At 43.4% G+C, this 25,316-nt stretch overlaps 1 long non-coding RNA gene and 12 other non-coding genes across 13 annotated transcripts; 1 reads left to right on the top strand and 12 right to left on the bottom strand.

Moving 5' to 3' along the window:
* Window positions 1–492: 492 nt before the first annotated feature.
* Window positions 493–565, bottom strand: trnaf-gaa (transfer RNA phenylalanine (anticodon GAA)). Its single transcript has one exon. It is a non-coding gene; the product is annotated as a tRNA-Phe (tRNA).
* Window positions 566–647: 82 nt separating this feature from the next.
* trnai-aau (transfer RNA isoleucine (anticodon AAU)) lies at window positions 648–721 on the bottom strand. The gene has a single exon. It is a non-coding gene; the product is annotated as a tRNA-Ile (tRNA).
* Window positions 722–1,337: 616 nt separating this feature from the next.
* trnai-aau (transfer RNA isoleucine (anticodon AAU)) lies at window positions 1,338–1,411 on the bottom strand. Its single transcript has one exon. It is a non-coding gene; the product is annotated as a tRNA-Ile (tRNA).
* Window positions 1,412–2,289: 878 nt separating this feature from the next.
* On the bottom strand, window positions 2,290–2,362 carry trnaf-gaa (transfer RNA phenylalanine (anticodon GAA)). Its single transcript has one exon. It is a non-coding gene; the product is annotated as a tRNA-Phe (tRNA).
* An 82-nt stretch (window positions 2,363–2,444) lies between these two features.
* Window positions 2,445–2,518, bottom strand: trnai-aau (transfer RNA isoleucine (anticodon AAU)). The gene has a single exon. It is a non-coding gene; the product is annotated as a tRNA-Ile (tRNA).
* An 879-nt stretch (window positions 2,519–3,397) lies between these two features.
* Window positions 3,398–3,470, bottom strand: trnaf-gaa (transfer RNA phenylalanine (anticodon GAA)). Its single transcript has one exon. It is a non-coding gene; the product is annotated as a tRNA-Phe (tRNA).
* An 82-nt stretch (window positions 3,471–3,552) lies between these two features.
* trnai-aau (transfer RNA isoleucine (anticodon AAU)) lies at window positions 3,553–3,626 on the bottom strand. Its single transcript has one exon. It is a non-coding gene; the product is annotated as a tRNA-Ile (tRNA).
* A 7,742-nt stretch (window positions 3,627–11,368) lies between these two features.
* On the top strand, window positions 11,369–11,841 carry LOC135567354 (uncharacterized). The gene is made up of 3 exons (XR_010462337.1): window positions 11,369–11,461; window positions 11,554–11,650; window positions 11,724–11,841. It is a non-coding gene; the product is annotated as an uncharacterized LOC135567354 (long non-coding RNA).
* Window positions 11,842–12,899: 1,058 nt separating this feature from the next.
* trnat-cgu (transfer RNA threonine (anticodon CGU)) lies at window positions 12,900–12,971 on the bottom strand. The gene has a single exon. It is a non-coding gene; the product is annotated as a tRNA-Thr (tRNA).
* Window positions 12,972–14,612: 1,641 nt separating this feature from the next.
* On the bottom strand, window positions 14,613–14,684 carry trnat-cgu (transfer RNA threonine (anticodon CGU)). Its single transcript has one exon. It is a non-coding gene; the product is annotated as a tRNA-Thr (tRNA).
* A 6,128-nt stretch (window positions 14,685–20,812) lies between these two features.
* trnaa-ugc (transfer RNA alanine (anticodon UGC)) lies at window positions 20,813–20,884 on the bottom strand. Its single transcript has one exon. It is a non-coding gene; the product is annotated as a tRNA-Ala (tRNA).
* A 781-nt stretch (window positions 20,885–21,665) lies between these two features.
* Window positions 21,666–21,737, bottom strand: trnat-cgu (transfer RNA threonine (anticodon CGU)). The gene has a single exon. It is a non-coding gene; the product is annotated as a tRNA-Thr (tRNA).
* Window positions 21,738–23,374: 1,637 nt separating this feature from the next.
* On the bottom strand, window positions 23,375–23,446 carry trnat-cgu (transfer RNA threonine (anticodon CGU)). The gene has a single exon. It is a non-coding gene; the product is annotated as a tRNA-Thr (tRNA).
* Between the last annotated feature and the right edge of the window lie 1,870 nt (window positions 23,447–25,316).

Genomic DNA, 25,316 nt, shown 5'->3' with positions numbered 1-25,316 from the left:
GTATCACACACTCTAACCAACTGAGCTAACCGGCCGCTGGCTACAGAGCACAATTGTTGAGATGCACCGAGCCTCTGCAAGTGCTGGAGCGCAAACTAACAAGTCCACCAACAGCATAGCCTGACAAGACTGGACACTCTTGGTTGCTCCTTGTGGCAATTCCAAACAGCTGGGGAATTTGATCAATTGGTATTGTGTTTGCTTAGCATGCTATAGGTAGTGGGATCGATGCCCGCATTCCCCAAAAATACATTTTTTTGTGGATCCAATAAAGCTGCAGTTCACACTTCATGCAGCCTTGTCTTACGACAACCTACTGTCATGTAGCAATGACAAGCAACTTTAATGTAACACTGATGTCAAAATGTCAGATGAAAAAGCAAGACATTACTTACTTTCAGAGGAGCAGCGTAGCACACACCATTGAGGCCCACAAACAAAGCTGTGGAAAGTTTCCTTGAAGCCAGAGCATAAAGAAAGAACAAATACAGATGCCGAAACCCAGGATCGAACCAGGGACCTTTAGATCTTCAGTCTAACGCTCTCCCAACTGAGCTATTCCGGCAATTCACTCAACATAATTCTGTGGCACCCTTGACAATTCACATGCATGTGACTCATAATTTTGACACTCAAAATGTACATAATAGCCAGTATGGGGATCGAACCCATGACCTTGGAGTTATTAGCACCACACTCTAACCAACTGAGCTAACCGGCCATTTGCTATTTTGCTCAATTGTTGAAATGCACCGAGCCTCTGCAAGTGCTGGCACGTCAACAAACAAGTCCACCAACAGCATAGCCTGACAAGACTGGACCCTCTTGGTTGCTTCTTAAGGAAATTCCAAACGGCTGGGGAATTAGCTCAAATGCTTTGCACGTGTGAGGTAGTGGGATCGATGCCCACATTCTCCAAAAGCACATTGTTTTATGGATCCAAGAAAACTCCAGTTCACACTTCATGCAGCCTTGTCTTACGACAACCTACTGTCATGTAAACAATGACAAGAAACTGTCATGTAACAATGACAAGAAACTCTCATGTAACACTGATGTCACAATGTCAGATGAAAAAGAAAGACATTACTTACTTTCAGAGAGCAGCGTATCACACACCATTGAGGCCCACAAACAAAGCTGTGGAAAGTTTCCTTGAAGCCAGAGCATAAAGAAAGAACAAATACAAATGCCGAAACCCAGGATCGAACCAGGGGCCTTTAGTCTAACGGTGTCCCAACTGAGCTTTTCCAGCAATTCACTCAACATAATTCTGTGGCACCCTTGACAATTCACATGCATGTGACTCATAATTTTGACACTCAAAATGTACATAATAGCCAGTATGGGGATCGAACCCATGACCTTGGCGTTATTAGCACCACACTCTAACCAACTGAGCTAACCGGCCATTTGCTCTTTTGCTCAATTGTTGAAATGCACCGAGCCTCTGCAAGTGCTGGCACGTCAACAAACAAGTCCACCAACAGCATAGCCTGACAAGACTGGACCCTCTTGGTTGCTTCTTGCGGAAATTCCAAACGGCTGGGGAATTAGCTCAAATGCTTTGCACGCGTGAGGTAGTGGGATCGATGCCCACATTCTCCAAAAGCACATTGTTTTATGGATCCAAGAAAACTCCAGTTCACACTTCATGCAGCCTTGTCTTACGACAACCTACTGTCATGTAAACAATGACAAGAAACTGTCATGTAACAATGACAAGAAACTCTCATGTAACACTGATGTCACAATGTCAGATGAAAAAGAAAGACATTACTTACTTTCAGAGAGCAGCGTATCACACACTCTAACCAACTGAGCTAACCGGCCGCTGGCTACAGAGCACAATTGTTGAGATGCACCGAGCCTCTGCAAGTGCTGGAGCGCAAACTAACAAGTCCACCAACAGCATAGCCTGACAAGACTGGACACTCTTGGTTGCTCCTTGTGGCAATTCCAAACAGCTGGGGAATTTGATCAATTGGTATTGTGTTTGCTTAGCATGCTATAGGTAGTGGGATCGATGCCCGCATTCCCCAAAAACACATTTTTTGTGGATCCAAGAAAGCTGCAGTTCACACTTCATGCAGCCTTGTCTTACGACAACCTACTGTCATGTAGCAATGACAAGCAACTTTAATGTAACACTGATGTCAAAATGTCAGATGAAAAAGCAAGACATTACTTACTTTCAGAGGAGCAGCGTAGCACACACCATTGAGGCCCACAAACAAAGCTGTGGAAAGTTTCCTTGAAGCCAGAGCATAAAGAAAGAACAAATACAGATGCCGAAACCCGGGATCGAACCAGGGACCTTTAGATCTTCAGTCTAACGCTCTCCCAACTGAGCTATTCCGGCAATTCACTCAACATAATTCTGTGGCACCCTTGACAATTCACATGCATGTGACTCATAATTTTGACACTCAAAATGTACATAATAGCCAGTATGGGGATCGAACCCATGACCTTGGCGTTATTAGCACCACACTCTAACCAACTGAGCTAACCGGCCATTTGCTATTTTGCTCAATTGTTGAAATGCACCGAGCCTCTGCAAGTGCTGGCACGTCAACAAACAAGTCCACCAACAGCATAGCCTGACAAGACTGGACCCTCTTGGTTGCTTCTTAAGGAAATTCCAAACGGCTGGGGAATTAGCTCAAATGCTTTGCACGCGTGAGGTAGTGGGATCGATGCCCACATTCTCCAAAAGCACATTGTTTTATGGATCCAAGAAAACTCCAGTTCACACTTCATGCAGCCTTGTCTTACGACAACCTACTGTCATGTAAACAATGACAAGAAACTGTCATGTAACAATGACAAGAAACTCTCATGTAACACTGATGTCACAATGTCAGATGAAAAAGAAAGACATTACTTACTTTCAGAGAGCAGCGTATCACACACTCTAACCAACTGAGCTAACCGGCCGCTGGCTACAGAGCACAATTGTTGAGATGCACCGAGCCTCTGCAAGTGCTGGAGCGCAAACTAACAAGTCCACCAACAGCATAGCCTGACAAGACTGGACACTCTTGGTTGCTCCTTGTGGCAATTCCAAACAGCTGGGGAATTTGATCAATTGGTATTGTGTTTGCTTAGCATGCTATAGGTAGTGGGATCATGCCCGCATTCCCCAAAAAACACATTTTTTGTGGATCCAAGAAAGCTGCAGTTCACACTTCATGCAGCCTTGTCTTACGACAACCTACTGTCATGTAGCAATGACAAGCAACTTTAATGTAACACTTGATGTCAAAATGTCAGATGAAAAAGCAAGACATTACTTACTTTCAGAGGAGCAGCGTAGCACACACCATTGAGGCCCACAAACAAAGCTGTGGAAAGTTTCCTTGAAGCCAGAGCATAAAGAAAGAACAAATACAGATGCCGAAACCCGGGATCGAACCAGGGACCTTTAGATCTTCAGTCTAACGCTCTCCCAACTGAGCTATTCCAGCAATTCACTCAACATAATTCTGTGGCACCCTTGACAATTCACATGCATGTGACTCATAATTTTGACACTCAAAATGTACATAATAGCCAGTATGGGGATCGAACCCATGACCTTGGCGTTATTAGCACCACACTCTAACCAACTGAGCTAACCGGCCATTTGCTCTTTTGCTCAATTGTTGAAATGCACCGAGCCTCTGCAAGTGCTGGCACGTCAACAAACAAGTCCACCAACAGCATAGCCTGACAAGACTGGACCCTCTTGGTTGCTTCTTGCGGAAATTCCAAACGGCTGGGGAATTAGCTCAAATGCTTTGCACGCGTGAGGTAGTGGGATCGATGCCCACATTCTCCAAAAGCACATTGTTTTATGGATCCAAGAAAACTCCAGTTCACACTTCATGCAGCCTTGTCTTACGACAACCTACTGTCATGTAACAATGACATGCAACTTTCCTGTAACACTGATGTCAAAATGTCAGATGAAAAAGCAAGATAGTACTTACTTTCAGAGTAGCAGCGTAGCACACACCATTGAGGCCCACAAACAAAGCTGTGGATAGTTTCCTTGAAGCCAGAGCATAAAGAAAGAACAAATACAAATGCTGAAACCCGGGATCAAACCAGGGACCTTTAGATCTACCGCTCTCCCAACTGAGCTATTTCGGAAAATCACTCAACTTCTTCTGTGGCACCCTTGACATTTCACATGCATGTGACTCACAATTTAAATTGGTTAACTATTGAAAGATGACTTTTTCCTACATTGTAATGGGCTACAATGACTTTGACCATGATTATGCACGCTTCAAATGACACTTTATTTTGCGGGTGCCTTTTCAGTATGTGGATGCATGTTACACCAAGCAGTGTAGTGAAGCAACTTTATTGGTCAAAACCATTCATTTGGGGGATCGGGTTTGCAAAATGCTATCAAATCACGCAATTTTACCATATTTATGAAATGGTATCAAAAACCTAAATTTGGCCATGTGGACACGGAGTAATTTTGCAGCTGTTTATTAAATCAGCAATGTCATAGCAGTTTTTTTTTTAAACAGGCTGAAATGTTTTGTATATCATAGGAAAAGGCACAACATTCACATGGCTGTGCACTAAATGGGCAGTTCAGATTTGTCACTTCAGCTGCAACTGCAACTATCTCGTTGTGCAAAATCCTGACCATCGTCATTCAGCTCAAGTGGATTTGTACTGGTGTGGGCATTTGTCTCTTAATGTAACGTCTTCAGATTTCACAAATTCCTTTTTGCTAATATCTGGCAGTTAAACAGTAAAGGATAAACCTCCCAAAGATGCAAATAAAAAAAGTAGGCCTAAACTGTCTGCGTAGGTTACTTGTAGAGTAGAGCTGCGCCGTTCACAGAAGTCCTCCACATGTGAATCCGATGTCGTGGGTGTAGAATTGATTTTGTGTGACCAATTTTTCCAACAGCGGAAGAATTGCTCTGGCGCATTGCATGAAATTCTTGTTTAAAATGAAGTACTCGTGTTGAAAAATATGATTGCCTTGTTGATGATACCGACTGTCTATTCGGCAACTTTGGTTAAAACACGGTCAATTGATCAATATTCAGGTCGCCTGTAGTCTGACCATTCTGGATCATTTAGAATTTTAAGAACCATTTAGAGGGACATCTCACCTCATGTCAATGGAATAGAATATACATGTTTGACATCCGTCATTTATTAACAAGCCATTGCAGTAGACCAAAATAAATATTGTTGACGGAAAGCCCAATTTCTGTTCTATAAAATAAAAACGTACTAAATCAGATTCATCCACGTCTGATGGGCCAAAAGATCAGAAATTAAAACCAACAAACCACTGTCGTGACGTGACCTTGAATTATCTGAGGACTGTTTAATTGTTAGCCGACTCTAAATGAATCATGTTAGGATTTGGGGTGCCGAGGAAGCGGTTTTAAAGAGTTACCGTCTCCCGACTTAAACTCTAGACGGTAGAAATCTATCAAATTGATAGTTAACTTATTAACCCTTACATCGTATACTCCTTGCAGCTGCAAAAACCCCAGCCTTATGATTCAGTACTATACAAGTTGGTTTAATTGAATTATTTATTTATTTATTTATTTATTTCACCTTTATTTAACCAGGTAAGCAAGTTGAGAACAAGTTCTCATTTACAATTGCGACCTGGCCAAGATAAAGCAAAGCAGTTCGACACATACAACGACACAGAGTTACACATGGAGTAAAACAAACATACAGTCAATAATACAGTAAAAAAACAAAACAAAAAAACAAGTCTATATACAATGTGAGCAAATTAGGTGAGAAGGGAGGTAAAGGCAAAAAAGGCCATGGTGGCAAAGTGAATACAATATAGCAAGTAAAACACTGGAATGGTAGTATTGCAATGGAAGAATGTGCAAAGTAGAAATAAAAATAATGGGGTGCAAAGGAGCAAAATAAATAAATTAATTAAATACAGTTGGGAAAGAGGTAGTTGTTTGGGCTAAATTATAGGTGGGCTATGTACAGGTGCAGTAATCTGTAAGATGCTCTGACAGTTGGTGCTTAAAGCTAGTGAGGGAGATAAGTGTTTCCAATTTAAGAGATTTTTGTAGTTCGTTCCAGTCATTGGCAGCAGAGAACTGGAAGGAGAGGCGGCCAAAGAAAGAATTGGTTTTGGGGGTGACTAGAGAGATATACCTGCTGGAGCGTGTGCTACAGGTGGGAGATGCTATGGTGACCAGCGAGCTGAGATAAGGGGGACTTTACCTAGCAGGGTCTTGTAGATGACATGGAGCCAGTGGGTTTGGCGACGAGTATGAAGCGAGGGCCAGCCAACGAGAGCGTACAGGTCGCAATGGTGGGTAGTATATGGGGCTTTGGTGACAAAACGGATAGCACTGTGATAGACTGCATCCAATTTGTTGAGTAGGGTATTGGAGGCTATTTTGTAAATGACATCGCCAAAGTCGAGGATTGGTAGGATGGTCAGTTTTACAAGGGTATGTTTGGCAGCATGAGTGAAGGATGCTTTGTTGCGAAATAGGAAGCCAATTCTAGATTTAACTTTGGATTGGAGATGTTTGATATGGGTCTGGAAGGAGAGTTTACAGTCTAACCAGACACCTAAGTATTTGTAGTTGTCCACGTATTCTAAGTCAGAGCCGTCCAGAGTAGTGATGTTGGACAGGCGGGTAGGTGCAGGTAGCGATCAGTTGAAGAGCATGCATTTAGTTTTACTTGTATTTAAGAGCAATTGGAGGCCACGGAAGGAGAGTTGTATGGCATTGAAGCTTGCCTGGAGGGTTGTTAACACAGTGTCCAAAGAAGGGCCGGAAGTATACAGAATGGTGTCGTCTGCGTAGAGGTGGATCAGAGACTCACCAGCAGCAAGAGCGACCTCATTGATGTATACAGAGAAGAGAGTAGGTCCAAGAATTGAACCCTGTGGCACCCCATAGAGACTGCCAGAGGTCCGGACAGCAGACCCTCCGATTTGACACACTGAACTCTATCAGAGAAGTAGTTGGTGAACCAGGCGAGGCAATCATTTGAGAAACCAAGGCTGTCGAGTCTGCCGATGAGAATGTGGTGGTTGACAGAGTCGAAAGCCTTGGCCAGATCAATGAATACGGCTGCACAGTAATGTTTCTTATCGATGGCGGTTAAGATATCGTTTAGGACCTTGAGCGTGGCTGAGGTGCACCCATGACCAGCTCTGAAACCAGATTGCATAGCAGAGAAGGTATGGTGAGATTCGAAATGGTCGGTAATCTGTTTGTTGACTTGGCTTTCGAAGACCTTAGAAAGGCATGGTAGGATAGATATAGGTCTGTAGCAGTTTGGGTCAAGAGTGTCCCCCCTTTGAAGAGGGGGATGACCGCAGCTGCTTTCCAATCTTTGGGAATCTCAGATGACACGAAAGAGAGGTTGAACAGGCTAGTAATAGGGGTGGCAACAATTTCGGCAGATAATTTTAGAAAGAAAGGGTCCAGATTGTCTAGCCCGGCTGATTTGTAGGGGTCCAGATTTTTCAGCTCTTTCAGAACTTCAGCTGAATGGATTTGGGAGAAGGAGAAATGGGGAAGGCTTGGGCGAGTTGCTGTTGGGGGTGCAGTGCTGTTGACCGGGGTAGGAGTTGCCAGGTGGAAAGCATGGCCAGCCGTAGAAAAATGCTTATTGAAATTCTCAATTATGGTGGATTTATCAGTGGTGACAGTGTTTCCTATCTTCAGTGCAGTGGGCAGCTGGGAGGAGGTGTTCTTATTCTCCATGGACTTTACAGTGTCCCAGAACTTTTTAGAGTTAGTGTTGCAGGAAGCAAATTTCTGCTTGAAAAAGCTAGCCTTGGCTTTTCTAACTGCCTGTGTATAACGGTTTCTAGCTTCCCTGAACAGCTGCATATCACGGGGCTGTTCGATGCTAATGCAGAACGCCATAGGATGTTTTTGTGTTGGTTAAGGGCAGTCAGGTCTGGGAGAACCAAGGGCTATATCTGTTCCTGGTTCTAATTTTCTTGAATGGGGCATGTTTATTTAAGATTGTTAGGAAGGCATTTAAAAAAATATCCAGGCATCCTCTACTGACGGGATGAGATCAATATCCTTCCAGGACACCCCGGCCAGGTCGATTAGAAAGGCCTGCTCGCTGAAGTGTTTCAGGGAGCGTTTTACAGTGATGAGTGGAGGTCGTTTGACCGCTGACCCATTACGGATGCAGGCAATGAGGCAGTGATCGCTGAGATCTTGGTTGAAGACAGCAGAGGTGTATTTAGAGGGAAGTTGGTTAGGATGATATCTATGAGGGTGCCCGTGTTTAAGGCTTTGGGGGGTACCTGGTAGGTTCATTGATAATTTGTGTGAGATTGAGGGCATCAAGTTTAGATTGTAGGATGGCTGGGGTGTTAAGCATGTTCCAGTTTAGGTCGCCTAGCAGCACGAGCTCTGAAGATAGATGGGGGCAATCAGTTCACATATGGTGTCCAGAGCACAGCTGGGAGCAGAGGGTGGTCTATAGCAGGCGGCAACGGTGAGAGACTTGTTTTTAGAGAGGTGGATTTTTAAAAGTAGAAGTTCAAATTGTTTGGGTACAGACCTGGATAGTAGGACAGAACTCTGCAGGCTATCTTTGCAGTAGATTGCAACACCGCCCCTTTGGCAGTTCTATCTTGTCTGAAAATGTTGTAGTTTGGAATGAAAATTTCTGAATTTTTGGTGGTCTTCCTAAGCCAGGATTCAGACACAGCTAGAACATCCGGGTTGGCAGAGTGTGCTAAAGCAGTGAAAAGAACAAACTTAGGGAGGAGGCTTCTAATGTTAACATGCATGAAACCAAGGCTATTACGGTTACAGAAGTCATCAAAAGAGAGCGCCTGGGGAATAGGAGTGGAGCTAGGCACTGCAGGGCCTGGATTCACCTCTACATCGCCAGAGGAACATAGGAGGAGAAGAATAAGGGTACGGCTAAAAGCAATAAGAATTGGTCGTCTAGAACGTTTGGAACAGAGAGTAAAAGGAGGTTTCTTGGGGCGATAAAAAAGCATCAAGGTATAATGTACAGACAAAGGTATGGTAGGATGTGAGTACAGTGGAGGTAAACCTAGGTATTGAGTGATGAAGAGAGAGATATTGTCTCTAGAAACATCATTGAAACCAGGAGATGTCATTGCATGTGTGGGTGGTGGAACTAATAAGTTGGATAAGGTATAGTGAGCAGGACTAGAGGCTCTACAGTGAAATAAGCCAATAAACACTAACCAGAACAGCAATGGACAAGACATATTGACATTAAGGAGAGGCATCCTTAGTCGAGTGATCAAAAGGGTCCAGGGAGTGGAGAGGTTGGTTTGGGGGTCACGGCGATTTAGACAGCTAGCCAGGACATCGGTAGCAAGCTAGCATAGGATGGAGGTCTGTTGTTAGCCACCTCTTGCGTTCCGTCAGTAGATTAGTGGAGTTCCGTGTTGTAGAGGGGATTAGTCCAAATCACACAACAACAACAAAAATAAAAACAATAGATATAGTTATAGAGGCCCAAGAAGAAACATGTTAATAATAAAAATAAATAAATTGTCCGATTGTCTATTCTGAGAGCATCCGGTAAGACAGCTAACGGTTAGCAGGCCGCAGATGGGCATTCAGGTAACGTCGCGACGGAGGAGCCAGCCGGATCTCCTTCGGGTAGATAACGTCGGCAGTCCAGTTGTGAAGGCCCGGAGGGGCTCCGTGTAGGCAGTAAAATGGGTCCGGATAGGTGACTGCAGCCCAGGAGTGATTGACGGAGCTCAGGAGTGGTTGACGGAGCTCGCTAGCTCCGGAGTAATTGATGTTTGCTCCGGAATCGACGAAAGCAGATAGACACACGGATAGCAGCCAGCTAGCTGTGAGATCCGGGAGTGAATGTCCAGAGAGCAGTTGAAATCCAGGGACATGGAGAGAAAAATCGGTCCGGTATGTTCCGTTCCGAGCCGCGCTGCGCCGTACAAAACTGGCGATAGATTTTCGAGTTAAAGGATAGCTGATGACCACAAACCGTGGTTAGCTGAATACGAACGAGTTGCCAGTAAAGAAGCTAACTAGCTTCTGATTAGCTTCTGGCTAGCTCCTGGCTAGCTTCTGGCTAGCTTCTTGGAGTTTCTGGCTAGCTTCTGGCTAGCTTCTTGGAGGATTGCAGATTTGATTGCAGATTTGAGGTAAATAATACGTATTTATACATATCAATTGGTGAGGCAGGTTGCAGGAGAGTGTATTGAAGATGAGTTGATGGAAAATAAAAATAAAATGTATGTGAAAAAAAAGTTGTAAATATATATATATACACGACAAGACGAGGACAAAAGACGTCTGAACTGCTATGCCATCTCGGAGAGATGGATTCTCCATCTCGGAGAATTACTAGCTAACTAAATAACACAGGCTAAACACACAGGTGACACAATATGACAGCTTGTTACAAGGTTTCTCTTCACACCCCCCACCGTTCCGTAAGGGACACTTATCATTGCTACATTTTTGAACACACAAACCGGCACCAGCTTGGAGTAAAAGCATGAATGTATTTATGCGGGATGCCCGACGTGGAAAGGTAGGTGGTTGGTCTTCTCTCTGATTGGCTACATGAGATCACAATGTCGTTGGTTGTCCGTGGCTCCAGTCTTGAACAGAACTACAGGATGGGTTTTCCTTTCACTCGTTCTGGAAGATGGGCTAATCAACCCTGTCGCTGATTCCTCAGTGGGTGATGAGTATGATGGTTTGGATATAGTAGCAGAATGATCTCACGTAAGGTCATTTTTCTAGGTACTTGTGAGTTTAGGAATGTTCCAAACGTGTAGCTTGCGCCTCACGGTTTTCTGGTTAATGTTAATTTCTGTTACCATTCCTTTTATGCACTCTGGCCGCCGGGGACGCTTCTGTCAGTCTGACCAACTCTCTGTCCCTCGTGGCATGGCTACTTACTATGCACATTTTCTAGGGGAGTTTCTCTAACACGTTCAAAGTGAATACTGGAACAATATTTCTAACATAAGACTGGTCAGAGATTAGCTATAGAAAAATGTCATATTGGTTTTCATTTTTACTAGAAACGTCCTCACTCTACAGGTAGGAAGTCTCGAGCCTTTACATTGTATATGAAATATGTTTTTTCAAGACAAAGGTTATTTTTGTTGGGAAAGGCCTGTTAGCAAAAACATTCCTTTAGTTATACTGGAGGGGGAGAAAGAACCCACTTCTGCTGTAAATTGATCTGATCCTCACAGGACAGTCATGAATGACACCACCACAAGACTTCGTACACAAGGCGGTTGGGGTTTGCAGCGTTTTCTTGTTCTTAACTTAGTCCCCTCTCTACACTGGCAGCTGTGAGAACCCGAGGATCCATACCGTGTCGTCTTCCACCCGGTAGTAGCTGATGCCAGGGTCCACTTCCCCCTCACGTCAAACGCTTTGAGGCCTATATGTTTTCCTTCGCCGAGGATGCGGTTGAGCCGAGTGGCCAGGTAACAAAGTTACCCCAACAATCTTTATTGGTTAATTTTGTGTGAGTGGCAATCATACCTTTTTATGACACCATCAAATATTTGATTCCTAGGTCTTTGTCCATTGTGATGTGGTCATCTGTGATGCCAGTAGTCCCTCTGGCGGCCCCTGTAGTGGACAATGTGTGAATCAGGACAACTCGAAAAGAGGTAGGTCTTGTTTTATGCTTTTCAGACCCTGGCAGACCATAACTGAACTAATAGTTTCTCTCTCTTTTAACAGGTCAACGACATGTCAAAGACCTCTTTGAGGAGCGTCATTTATATGTTTCTTCTGGATACATTCTTTGGGTGTAATGTCTTGTTCTAACATGTCAAATAAAGTGTTCTATATAAAACAATCCTAACCGTTGGAGCTACCTTAATTGTATCTGATTTGCATTTAACACCAAGGCGCATGTAGTAGGCTTGTCATCTGACATGTATCAATCAGCATGGAACTCTGAACCATCCATCGGAGGGATGGAGAATTTCCCGTCTAGGACAAACGATGGGTGTCAAAACAAAAGCTTTCCAATGTCCAGTAGGATGAACTGACTCAATGTTATAGTGGTTTGCCAAAGTGAAACCAGCAGGGCTGTGGTTGGATGCAGTGTTGGTAATTTTCAACTGAAATTACAACTTTCCTTGATACCGCTCACTAGCTTGGTTTCCATCCAAATATGGACATTTCTTCTTTAATGATATGCATGTCAATCTCTCATGGCTCAAATGGGAAGAGCTTGACTTCATCGCTACTTGTTTGTGTAAGAAGTGTTGACAAGCTGAATGTACCGAGCTGTCTGTTTTTTAAAACTACTAGCACACAGCTCAGACACCCATGCATTCCCCACAAGACATCTCTTCACAATCTCCAAGTCCGAACTACGAAGGTCTCTACGATTACGTTGCAATCTATTCCGCATCAGGATAAGATTTCAACACACCGTACGGAACAGCGGGGTCTGAAGACACTCCTTAAAAAGTTGAGAGCTTGCACCGCAGGACGGCTTCATTGCTCCAGACCACCACAAGGGGGAGTTTGAGCAATCATTATGCATTTGGGTCCCAAGGCTTTGATGACCAAAGACTACTTTTGACACGAGCCACCCTTGCCTTGTGGCGCTCAACGAAGATTGCTGACAAAACAGATGGAAGTTGCCTTAACGAGTCAAGCAAATGTACAATTTGAGAGGAATGTGATAATGTAGAGAAATTGCTTTTTTTGGTCAAAGTTAAATTACAAATCTCTATTTAGCAAGTTAGACTAGCTAGTGACAGGAAACATGTAAAGTGGCTCTATCGTAGAGATACTTCCCCTTAATATAATAGTTATGTTCAAATATTGATGCAACATGATTTTTCTACAAAGTCCTCCAATGAATGTAAATTTCCATGGAATTTGAAGCCTTTTCTATAAAGGCACGGATGGGATTTGAACCCATGGTCTTCAGTGTACGAGACCGACGCCTTACCACTTGGCCACCATGCCACTCTATACTGCAATATATATATATATATATATCAACATTCTGGAAAGTAGTAGTTGTGCAAATGTGAATTTGGCACACAAACTCAGTGGAGAAAGGACCTCATACATATATAGCATGCCCTCCCCTCTGAGCTTCCATCCCATTTAATTTGCAGATAAAATGCAATATCAATACACTGTACTTTATATATACACCACTCCATTGAAACTACAATGAAATGATAGCAGCAATTCTTAAAACAGGTACGGACAGGGATCGAAAACATGAACTTCAGTTTTTGAAAATGATGCCATAAAAGTTGGCAACCATGCCACTTCTGTTCTTTAAATGTACTAACAGGGATTGAATGCATGTTCTTCAGATTAAAAAACCAAATTATTTAGCACATCTCTGTTTCCTGCAAAAAAACATGGAGAAGCTGGGGATTGAACCCAGGACCTCATACATGCAAACCACAAACTCCCTCACGACGCCAGGACAGCGGAGTCAATCACCACCTTCCGGAGACACCTGAAACCCCACCTCTTTAAGGAATACCTAGGATAGGATAAAGTAATCCTTCTCACCCCCTCCCCCTTAAAAGACCTAGATGCACTATTGTAAAGTGGCTGTTCCACTGGATGTCATAAGGTGAAAGCACCAATTTGTAAGTCGCTCTGGATAAGAGCGTCTGCTAAATGACTTAAATGTAAATGTAAATGTAATGGGTAAACATCTCCTGCTCTGACTGCAGCTGGAAGGGACTGCTGCGAGAGGACTAGGCCGCCTGTGAGTGCCTTGATAAGGCGGAGCTTTACCTAGCATAGACTTACAGATGACCTGGAACCAGTGGTTCTGGCGACGAGTTACACATGGAACAAACTAGCGCACAGTCAATAACAAAATAGAAGGGATTTTTTTTAAAGGCAATAAATATGCCATAGTACCGAAGTAATCACAATTTAGCAAATGAACACTGGAGTGATAGATGAGCAGATGATGATGTGCAAGTAGAAATACTGGTGTGCAAAAGTCCAGAAAGTAAATAAAAACAATATGGCGATGAGGTAGGTAGATTGGGTGGGCTATTTACAGATGGGCATCTCCTGCTCTGACTGCAGCTGGAAGGGACTGCTGCGCAAGGACTAGGCCGCCTGTGAGTGCCTTGATAAGGCGGAGCTTTACCTAGCATAGACTTACAGATGACCTGGAGCCAGTGGTTCTGGCGACGAATATGTAGCGAGGGCCAGCCGACTAGAGCATACAGGTCGCAGTGGCCATATCAAGACAATTGACCCTTTCTTTACACTGTTGTGATGAAAGTACATTTCCATAATATCAGCTATCTACCATAAACGTCGAACTGGGATTGAACCCATGTGCTTCAGTTAACAAAAACAGATGGCTTTGCGCATCTATTTCATTCTTAGAATGTCAACATTGTGGAAAGTGGGAGTTGTGCAAAAGCTAATTTAACAAGTGAATACTCTCAAAGGACAAGTTGGGGAATACTGTAGGACAGGAAACATGTAAAGTGGCTCTATCGTAGAGATACCTCCCCTTAATTTAATAGTTGTGTTTTAATATTGATACAACATGATTTTTCTACAAAGTCCTCCAATGATTGTAAATTTCCATGGAATTTGAAGCCTTTTCTACAAAGGCACAGATGGGATTTGAACCCATGGTCTTCTGTTTACGAGACCGACGCCTTACCACTTGGCCACCATGCCACTCTTTACTGTAATATATATATATATATATATATATCAACATTCTGGAAAGTGGTTGTTGTGCAAATGTGAATTTGGCACACAAACTCAGTGGAGAAAGGACCTCATACATAGATAGCATGCACTCCCCCTCTGAGCTTCCAAAAACGCAATATCAATACACTGTACTTTATATATACACCACTCCATTGAAACTACGATGAAATGATAGCAGCAATTCTTAAAACAGGTACGGACAGGGATCGAAAACATTTATTTATTTATTTATTTTCATTTCACCTTTATTTAACCAGGTAGGCAAGTTGAGAACAAGTTCTCATTTACAATTGCGACCTGGCCAAGATAAAGCAAAGCAGTTCGACAGATACAACGACACAGAGTTACACATGGAGTAAAACAAACAAACAGTCAATAATACAGTATAAACAAGTCTATATACAATGTGAGCAAATGAGGTGAGAAGGGAGGTAAAGGCAAAAAAGGCCATGGTGGCAAAGTAAATACAATATAGCAAGTAAAACACTGGAATGGTAGTTTTGCAATGGAAGAATGTGCAAAGTAGAAATAAAAATAATGGGGTGCAAAGGAGCAAAATAAATAAATTAATTAAATACAGTTGGGAAAGAGGTAGTTGTTTGGGCTAAATTATAGGTGGGCTATGTACAGGTGCAGTAATCTGTCAGCTGCTCTGACAGTTGGTGCTTAAAGCTAGTGAGGAGATAAGTGTTTCCAGTTTCAGAGATTTTTGTAGTTCGTTCCAGTCATTGGCAGCAGAGAACTGGAAGGAGAGGCGGCCAAAGAAAGAATTGGTTTTGGGGGTGACTAGAGAGATATACCTGCTGGAGCGTGTGCTACAGGTGGGAGATGCTATGGTGACCAGCGAGCTGAGATAAGGGGGACTTTACCTAGCAGGGTCTTGTAGATGACATGGAGCCAGTGGGTTTGGCGACGAGTATGAAGCGAGGGCCAGCCAACGAGAGCGTACAGGTCGCAATGGTGGGTAGTATATGGGGCTTTGGTGACAAAACGGATTGCACTGTGATAGACTGCATCCAATTTGTTGAGTAGGGTATTGGAGGCTATTTTGTAAATGACATCGCCAAAGTCGAGGATTGGTAGGATGGTCAGTTTTACAAGGGTATGTTTGGCAGCATGAGTGAAGGATGCTTTGTTGCGAAATAGGAAGCCAATTCTAGATTTAACTTTGGATTGGAGATGTTTGATATGGGTCTGGAAGGAGAGTTTACAGTCTAACCAGACACCTAAGTATTTGTAGTTGTCCACGTATTCTAAGTCAGAGCCGTCCAGAGTAGTGATGTTGGACAGGCGGGTAGGTGCAGGTAGCGATCGGTTGAAGAGCATGCATTTAGTTTTACTTGTATTTAAGAGCAATTGGAGGCCACGGAAGGAGAGTTGTATGGCATTGAAGCTTGCCTGGAGGGTTGTTAACACAGTGTCCAATGAAGGGCCGGAAGTATACAGAATGGTGTCGTCTGCGTAGAGGTGGATCAGAGACTCACCAGCAGCAAGAGCGACCTCATTGATGTATACAGAGAAGAGAGTCGGTCCAAGAATTGAACCCTGTGGCACCCCATAGAGACTGCCAGAGGTCCGGACAGCAGACCCTCCGATTTGACACACCGAACTCTATCAGAGAAGTAGTTGGTGAACCAGGCGAGGCAATCATTTGAGAAACCAAGGCTGTCGAGTCTGCCGATGAGGATGTGGTGATTGACAGAGTCGAAAGCCTTGGCCAGATCAATGAATACGGCTGCACATTAATGTTTCTTATTGATGGCGGTTAAGATATAGTTTAGGACCTTGAGCGTGGCTGAGGTGCACCCATGACCAGCTCTGAAACCAGATTGCATAGCAGAGAAGGTATGGTGAGATTCGAAATGGTCGGTAATCTGTTTGTTGACTTGGCTTTCGAAGACCTTAGAAAGGCATGGTAGGATAGATATAGGTCTGTAGCAGTTTGGGTCAAGAGTGTCCCCCTTTGAAGAGGGGGATGACCGCAGCTGCTTTCCAATCTTTGGGAATCTCAGACGACACGAAAGAGAGGTTGAACAGGCTAGTAATAGGGGTGGCAACAATTTTGGCAGATAATTTTAGAAAGAAAGGGTCCAGATTGTCTAGCCCGGCTGATTTGTAGGGGTCCAGATTTTGCAGCTCTTTCAGAACATCAGCTGAATGGATTTGGGAGAAGGAGAAATGGGGAAGGCTTGGGCGAGTTGCTGTTGGAGGTGCAGTGATGTTGACCGGGGTAGGAGTAGCCAGGTGGAAAGCATGGCCAGCCGTAGAAAAATGCTTATTGAAATTCTCAATTATGGTGGATTTATCAGTGGTGACAGTGTTTCCTATCTTCAGTGCAGTGGGCAGCTGGGAGGAGGTGTTCTTATTCTCCATGGACTTTACAGTGTCCCAGAACTTTTTGAGTTAGTGTTGCAGGAAGCAAATTTCTGCTTGAAAAAGCTAGCCTTGGCTTTTCTAACTGCCTGTGTATAATGGTTTCTAGCTTCCCTGAACAGCTGCATATCACGGGGCTGTTCGATGCTAATGCAGAACGCCATAGGATGTTTTTGTGTTGGTTAAGGGCAGTCAGGTCTGGGGAGAACCAAGGGCTATATCTGTTCCTGGTTCTACATTTCTTGAATGGGGCATGTTTATTTAAGATGGTTAGGAAGTCATTTAAAAATATCCATGCATCCTCTACTGACGGGATGAGATCAATATCCTTCCAGGATACCCCGGCCAGGTCGATTAGAAAGGCCTGCTCGCTGAAGTGTTTCAGGGAGCGTTTTACAGTGATGAGTGGAGGTCGTTTGACCGCTGACCCATTACGGATGCATGCAATGAGGCAGTGATCGCTGAGATCTTGATTGAAGACAGCAGAGGTGTATTTAGAGGGGAAGTTGGTTAGGATGATATCTATGAGGGTGCCCGTGTTTAAGGCTTTGGGGAGGTACCTGGTAGGTTCATAGATAATTTGTGTGAGATTGAGGGCATCAAGTTTAGATTGTAGGATGGCTGGGGTGTTAAGCATGTTCCAGTTTAGGTCCCCTAGCAGCACGAGCTCTGAAGATAGATGGGGGGCAATCAGTTCACATATGGTGTCCAGAGCACAGCTGAGGGCAGAGGGTGGTCTATAGCAGGCGGCAACGGTGAGAGACTTGTTTTTAGAGAGGTGGATTTTTAAAAGTAGAAGTTCAAATTGTTTGGGTACAGACCTGGATAGTAGGACAGAACTCTGCAGGCTATCTTTGCAGTAGATTGCAACACCGCCCCCTTTGGCAGTTCTATCTTGTCTGAAAATGTTGTAGTTTGGAATTAAAATTTCTGAATTTTTGGTGGTCTTCCTAAGCCAGGATTCAGACACAGCTAGAACATCCAGGTTGGCAGAGTGTGCTAAAGCAGTGAATAGAACAAACTTAGGGAAGAGGCTTCTAATGTTAACATGCATGAAACCAAGGCTATTACGGTTACAGAAGTCGTCAAAAGAGAGCGCCTGGGGAATAGGAGTGGAGCTAGGCACTGCAGGGCCTGGATTCACCTCTACATCGCCAGAGGAACAAAGGAGGAGTAGAATAAGGGTGCGGCTAAAAGCAATAAGAATTGGTCGTCTAGAACGTCTGTAACAGAGAGTAAAGGGAGGTTTCTGGGGGCGATAAAATAGCATCAAGGTATAATGTACAGACAAAGGTATGGTAGGATGTGAATACAGTGGAGGTAAACCTAGGTATTGAGTGATGAAGAGAGAGATATTGTCTCTAGAAACATCATTGAAACCAGGAGATGTCATTGCATGTGTGGGTGGTGGAACTAATAGGTTGGATAAGGTATAGTGAGCAGGACTAGAGGCTCTACAGTGAAATAAGCCAATAAACACTAACCAGAACAGCAATGGACAAGACATATTGACATTAACCTCTTCAGTCGACCCTCTACTTTTTTGAACATTTTGTTAAAAATCGCGCAACATTTCAGCGCCCTGCTACTCATGCCAGGAATATAGTACGTTCATATGGTTAGAATGTGTGGATAGGAAACCCTAGGACGTTTTTAAAACTGGTTAAATCACGACTGTGGCTATTACATAACGTGCGTTACATCGGAAAGCGCAGGAAAACCTGATCACAGAAAATGGAAATAAATATCCTTGCGCCACTTCCAGCAATTGTTAACAGTGAGCCGAATTAGATAAGACCAAGCATTCATCTCCCACAGCATCCGCATGTTGTCGAGTATCTTGTGAATTTAATCATCTTTGATTCTTGGTTGAACCGAAAGAGGGGCACCGCTTACCTCCGGTCTCCGCCCAGATCATTCCGGAAGAGCTCTCTCCTGAAATGTTTTCCAAGACGACAGCTAATGATATTTACATCGCCTACGGATGATTTTTATCGCTTATTAACGTTTACTAATACCTAAAGTAGCATTACAAACGTATTTCGAAGTGTTTTGTGAAAGTTTATCGTCTACTTTTTGAATTTAAAAAAATGACGTTACGTTGTGAAATCGATGTTTTTTTCGTTTATCACACAGTCTACATATAACGATATCTTGGCTTTATATAGCCCGATTTAATCGAAATAATGACCCAATAGTGTTTATGGGACATCTAGGAGTGCTAACAAAGAAGATGGTGAAAGGTAATGACTGTTTTCTATTTTATTGTGCGGTTTGTGTAACGCCGAAATGCTAATTATTTTGTTTACGTCCCCTGCTGTGCTTTTCTGTTGTAGTGTATTGGTGCATGCTATCAGATAATAGCTTCTCATGCTGTCGCCGAAAAGCATTTTAAAAATCGGACTTGTTGCCTGGATTCACAACGAGTGTAGCTTTAATTTGATACCCTGCATGTGTATTTTAATGAACTTTTGAGTTTTAACTAATACTATTAGCATTTAGCGTAGCGCATTTGCATTTCCAGAGCTCTAGTTGGGACGCAAGCGTCACAAGTAGAGGCAACAGGTTAAGGAGAGGCATGCTTAGTCGAGTGATCAAAAGGGTCCAGTGAGTGGAGAGGTTGGTTGGGGGTCACGGCGATTTAGACAGCTAGCCAGGCCATCGGTAGCAAGCTAGCATAGGATGGAGGTCTGTTGTTAGCCACCTTTTGCGTTCTGTCAGTAGATTAGTGGGGTTCCGTGTGGTAGAGGGGATTAATCCAAATCACACAACAACAACAAAAATAAAAACAATAGATATAGTTATAGAGGCCCAAGAAGAAAACATAATAATAATAAAAATAAATAAATTGTCCGATTGTCTATTCAGATTGCAGCCGGTAAGACAGCTAACGGTTAGCAGGCCGCAGATGGGCGTTCAGGTAACGTCGCAACGGAGGAGCCAGCCGGATCTCCTTCGGGTAGATAACGTCGGCAGTCCAGTTGTGAAGGCCCGGTGGGGCTCCGCGTAGGCGGGTCCGGATAGGTGAATGCGGGACGGAGCTGGCTAGCTCCGGAATAATTGATGTTTGCTCCGGAATCGACGAAAGCCAATAGTCACACGGATAGCAGCTAGCTAGCTGTGAGATCCAGGTATGAATGTCCAGAGAGCAGTTGAAATCCAGGGACATGGAGAGAAAAATTGGTCCGGTATGTTCCGTTCCCCGAGCCGCGCTGCGCCGTACAAAACTGGCGATAGATTTTCGAGCTAAAGGATAGCTGATGACCACAAACCGTGGTTAGCTGAATACTAACGTTTTGCCAGTAAAGAAGCTAACTAGCTTCTGAACTAGCTTCTGATTAGCTTCTGGATTAGCGTCTGGGCTAGCTTCTGGCTAGCTTCTTGGAGGATTACAGATTTGAGGTAAATAATACTTTTTTATAAATATAAATTGGTGAGGCGGGTTGCAGGAGTGTTTTGTAAAAAAAAGTTGTAAATATATATATATACAGGACACGACAAGACGAGGACAAAAGACGTCTGAACTGCTATGCCATCTTGGTTGACTCGATTTACATGAACGTTTTTGAAAATGATGCCATAGTTTTTGAAAATGATGCCATAAACGTTGGCAACCATGCCTCTTCTGTTCTATAAATGTACTAACAGGGATTGAATGCATGTTCTTCAGATTAAAATACCAAATTATTTAGCACATCTCTGTTTCCTGCAAAAAAACATGGAGAAGCTGGGGATTGAACCCAGGACCTCATACATGCAAAGCATGCGCTCTACCACTGAGCTACACCCCCCTTTCTGGGAAAGAAAAAATTGTTTCTTATTTTCTTAAATTTCTCCTTTATTATAGCAGGTACGCCAGTTAAGAACAAGTTCTCATACACAACTGCGACCTGGCCAAGGTAAAGCAAAGCAGTGCAATTCATTTGCAGTCTGGACGCGGAGGGGTGAACATCTCCTGCTCTGACTGCAGCTGGAAGGGACTGCCGCGAGAGGACTAGTCCGCCTGTGATTGCCTTGATAAGGCGGAGCTTTACCTAGCATAGACTTACAGATGACCTGGAGCCAGTGGTTCTGGCGACGAGTTACACATGGAACAAACAAGCGCACAGTCAATAACAAAATAGCCAGTGGTTCTGGCAACGAATATGTAGCGAGGGCCAGCCGACTAGAGCATACAGGTCGCAGTGGCCATATCAAGACAATTGACCTTTTCTTTACACTGTTGTGATGAAAGTACATTTCCATAATATCAGCTATCTACCATAAACGTCGAACAGGGATTGAACCCATGTGCTTCAGTTAACAAAAACAGATGGCTTTGCGCATCTATTTCATTCTTAGAATGTCAACATTGTGGAAAGTGGGAGTTGTGCAAAAGCTAATTTAACAAGTGAATACTCTCAAAAGACAAGTTGGGGAATACTGTAGGAAAGGAAACATGTAAAGTGGCTCTATCGTAGAGATACTTCCCCTTAATATAATAATTGTGTTCAAATATTGATGCAACATGATTTTTCTACAAAGTCCTCCAATGAATGTAAATTTCCATGGAATTTGAAGCCTTTTCTATAAAGGCACAGATGGGATTTGAACCCATGGTCTTCGGTTTACGAGATCGACGCCTTACCACTTGGCCACCATGCCACTCTATACTGCAATATATATATATATATCAACATTCTGGAAAGTAGTAGTTGTGCAAATGTGAATTTGGCACACAAACTCAGTGGAGAAAGGACCTCATACATATATAGCATGCCCTCCCCTCTGAGCTTCCATCCCATTTAATTTGCAGATAAAATGCAATATCAATACACTGTACTTTATATATACACCACTCCATTGAAACTACAATGAAATGATAGCAGCAATTCTTAAAACAGGTACGGACAGGGATCGAAAACATGAACTTCAGTTTTTGAAAATGATGCCATAAAAGTTGGCAACCATGCCACTTCTGTTCTTTAAATGTACTAACAGGGATTGAATGCATGTTCTTCAGATTAAAAACCAAATTATTTAGCACATCTCTGTTTCCTGCAAAAAAACATGGAGAAGCTGGGATTGAACCCAGGACCTCATACATGCAAACCACAAACTCCTTTCACGACGCCAGGACAGCGGAGTCAATCACCACCTTCCGGAGACACCTGAAACCCCACCTCTTTAAGGAATACCTAGGATAGGATAAAGTAATCCTTCTCACCCCCCTCCCCCTTAAAAGACCTAGATGCACTATTGTAAAGTGGCTGTTCCACTGGATGTCATAAGGTGAAAGCACCAATTTGTAAGTCGCTCTGGATAAGAGCGTCTGCTAAATGACTTAAATGTAAATGTAAATGTAATGGGTAAACATCTCCTGCTCTGACTGCAGCTGGAAGGGACTGCTGCGAGAGGACTAGGCCGCCTGTGAGTGCCTTGATAAGGCGGAGCTTTACCTAGCATAGACTTACAGATGACCTGGAACCAGTGGTTCTGGCGACGAGTTACACATGGAACAAACTAGCGCACAGTCAATAACAAAATAGAAGGGATTTTTTTTTAAAGGCAATAAATATGCCATAGTACCGAAGTAATCACAATTTAGCAAATGAACACTGGAGTGATAGATGAGCAGATGATGATGTGCAAGTAGAAATACTGGTGTGCAAAAGTCCAGAAAGTAAATAAAAACAATATGGCGATGAGGTAGGTAGATTGGGTGGGCTATTTACAGATGGGCATCTCCTGCTCTGACTGCAGCTGGAAGGGACTGCTGCGCAAGGACTAGGCCGCCTGTGAGTGCCTTGATAAGGCGGAGCTTTACCTAGCATAGACTTACAGATGACCTGGAGCCAGTGGTTCTGGCGACGAATATGTAGCGAGGGCCAGCCGACTAGAGCATACAGGTCGCAGTGGCCATATCAAGACAATTGACCCTTTCTTTACACTGTTGTGATGAAAGTACATTTCCATAATATCAGCTATCTACCATAAACGTCGAACTGGGATTGAACCCATGTGCTTCAGTTAACAAAAACAGATGGCTTTGCGCATCTATTTCATTCTTAGAATGTCAACATTGTGGAAAGTGGGAGTTGTGCAAAAGCTAATTTAACAAGTGAATACTCTCAAAGGACAAGTTGGGAATACTGTAGGACAGGAAACATGTAAAGTGGCTCTATCGTAGAGATACCTCCCCTTAATTTAATAGTTGTGTTTTAATATTGATACAACATGATTTTTCTACAAAGTCCTCCAATGATTGTAAATTTCCATGGAATTTGAAGCCTTTTCTACAAAGGCACAGATGGGATTTGAACCCATGGTCTTCTGTTTACGAGACCGACGCCTTACCACTTGGCCACCATGCCACTCTATACTGTAATATAGATATATATATATATATAATATATATATATATCAACATTCTGGAAAGTGGTTGTTGTGCAAATGTGAATTTGGCACACAAACTCAGTGGAGAAAGGACCTCATACATAGATAGCATGCACTCCCCCTCTGAGCTTCCAAAAACGCAATATCAATACACTGTACTTTATATATACACCACTCCATTGAAACTACGATGAAATGATAGCAGCAATTCTTAAAACAGGTACGGACAGGGATCGAAAACATTTATTTATTTATTTATTTTCATTTCACCTTTATTTAACCAGGTAGGCAAGTTGAGAACAAGTTCTCATTTACAATTGCGACCTGGCCAAGATAAAGCAAAGCAGTTCGACAGATACAACGACACAGAGTTACACATGGAGTAAAACAAACAAACAGTCAATAATACAGTATAAACAAGTCTATATACAATGTGAGCAAATGAGGTGAGAAGGGAGGTAAAGGCAAAAAAGGCCATGGTGGCAAAGTAAATACAATATAGCAAGTAAAACACTGGAATGGTAGTTTTGCAATGGAAGAATGTGCAAAGTAGAAATAAAAATAATGGGGTGCAAAGGAGCAAAATAAATAAATTAATTAAATACAGTTGGGAAAGAGGTAGTTGTTTGGGCTAAATTATAGGTGGGCTATGTACAGGTGCAGTAATCTGTCAGCTGCTCTGACAGTTGGTGCTTAAAGCTAGTGAGGGAGATAAGTGTTTCCAGTTTCAGAGATTTTTGTAGTTCGTTCCAGTCATTGGCAGCAGAGAACTGGAAGGAGAGGCGGCCAAAGAAAGAATTGGTTTTGGGGTGACTAGAGAGATATACCTGCTGGAGCGTGTGCTACAGGTGGGAGATGCTATGGTGACCAGCGAGCTGAGATAAGGGGGACTTTACCTAGCAGGGTCTTGTAGATGACATGGAGCCAGTGGGTTTGGCGACGAGTATGAAGCGAGGGCCAGCCAACGAGAGCGTACAGGTCGCAATGGTGGGTAGTATATGGGGCTTTGGTGACAAAACGGATTGCACTGTGATAGACTGCATCCAATTTGTTGAGTAGGGTATTGGAGGCTATTTTGTAAATGACATCGCCAAAGTCGAGGATTGGTAGGATGGTCAGTTTTACAAGGGTATGTTTGGCAGCATGAGTGAAGGATGCTTTGTTGCGAAATAGGAAGCCAATTCTAGATTTAACTTTGGATTGGAGATGTTTGATATGGGTCTGGAAGGAGAGTTTACAGTCTAACCAGACACCTAAGTATTTGTAGTTGTCCACGTATTCTAAGTCAGAGCCGTCCAGAGTAGTGATGTTGGACAGGCGGGTAGGTGCAGGTAGCGATCGGTTGAAGAGCATGCATTTAGTTTTACTTGTATTTAAGAGCAATTGGAGGCCACGGAAGGAGAGTTGTATGGCATTGAAGCTTGCCTGGAGGGTTGTTAACACAGTGTCCAATGAAGGGCCGGAAGTATACAGAATGGTGTCGTCTGCGTAGAGGTGGATCAGAGACTCACCAGCAGCAAGAGCGACCTCATTGATGTATACAGAGAAGAGAGTCGGTCCAAGAATTGAACCCTGTGGCACCCCCATAGAGACTGCCAGAGGTCCGGACAGCAGACCCTCCGATTTGACACACCGAACTCTATCAGAGAAGTAGTTGGTGAACCAGGCGAGGCAATCATTTGAGAAACCAAGGCTGTCGAGTCTGCCGATGAGGATGTGGTGATTGACAGAGTCGAAAGCCTTGGCCAGATCAATGAATACGGCTGCACATTAATGTTTCTTATTGATGGCGGTTAAGATATAGTTTAGGACCTTGAGCGTGGCTGAGGTGCACCCATGACCAGCTCT

This window comes from Oncorhynchus nerka, unplaced genomic scaffold (genome assembly GCF_034236695.1).
Source record: "Oncorhynchus nerka isolate Pitt River unplaced genomic scaffold, Oner_Uvic_2.0 unplaced_scaffold_2114, whole genome shotgun sequence".
In the NCBI taxonomy this organism is placed as follows: domain Eukaryota; kingdom Metazoa; phylum Chordata; class Actinopteri; order Salmoniformes; family Salmonidae; genus Oncorhynchus; species Oncorhynchus nerka.
Note: the sequence above shows the minus strand (reverse complement) of the source record. Positions and strands in the feature narration are given on the sequence as shown.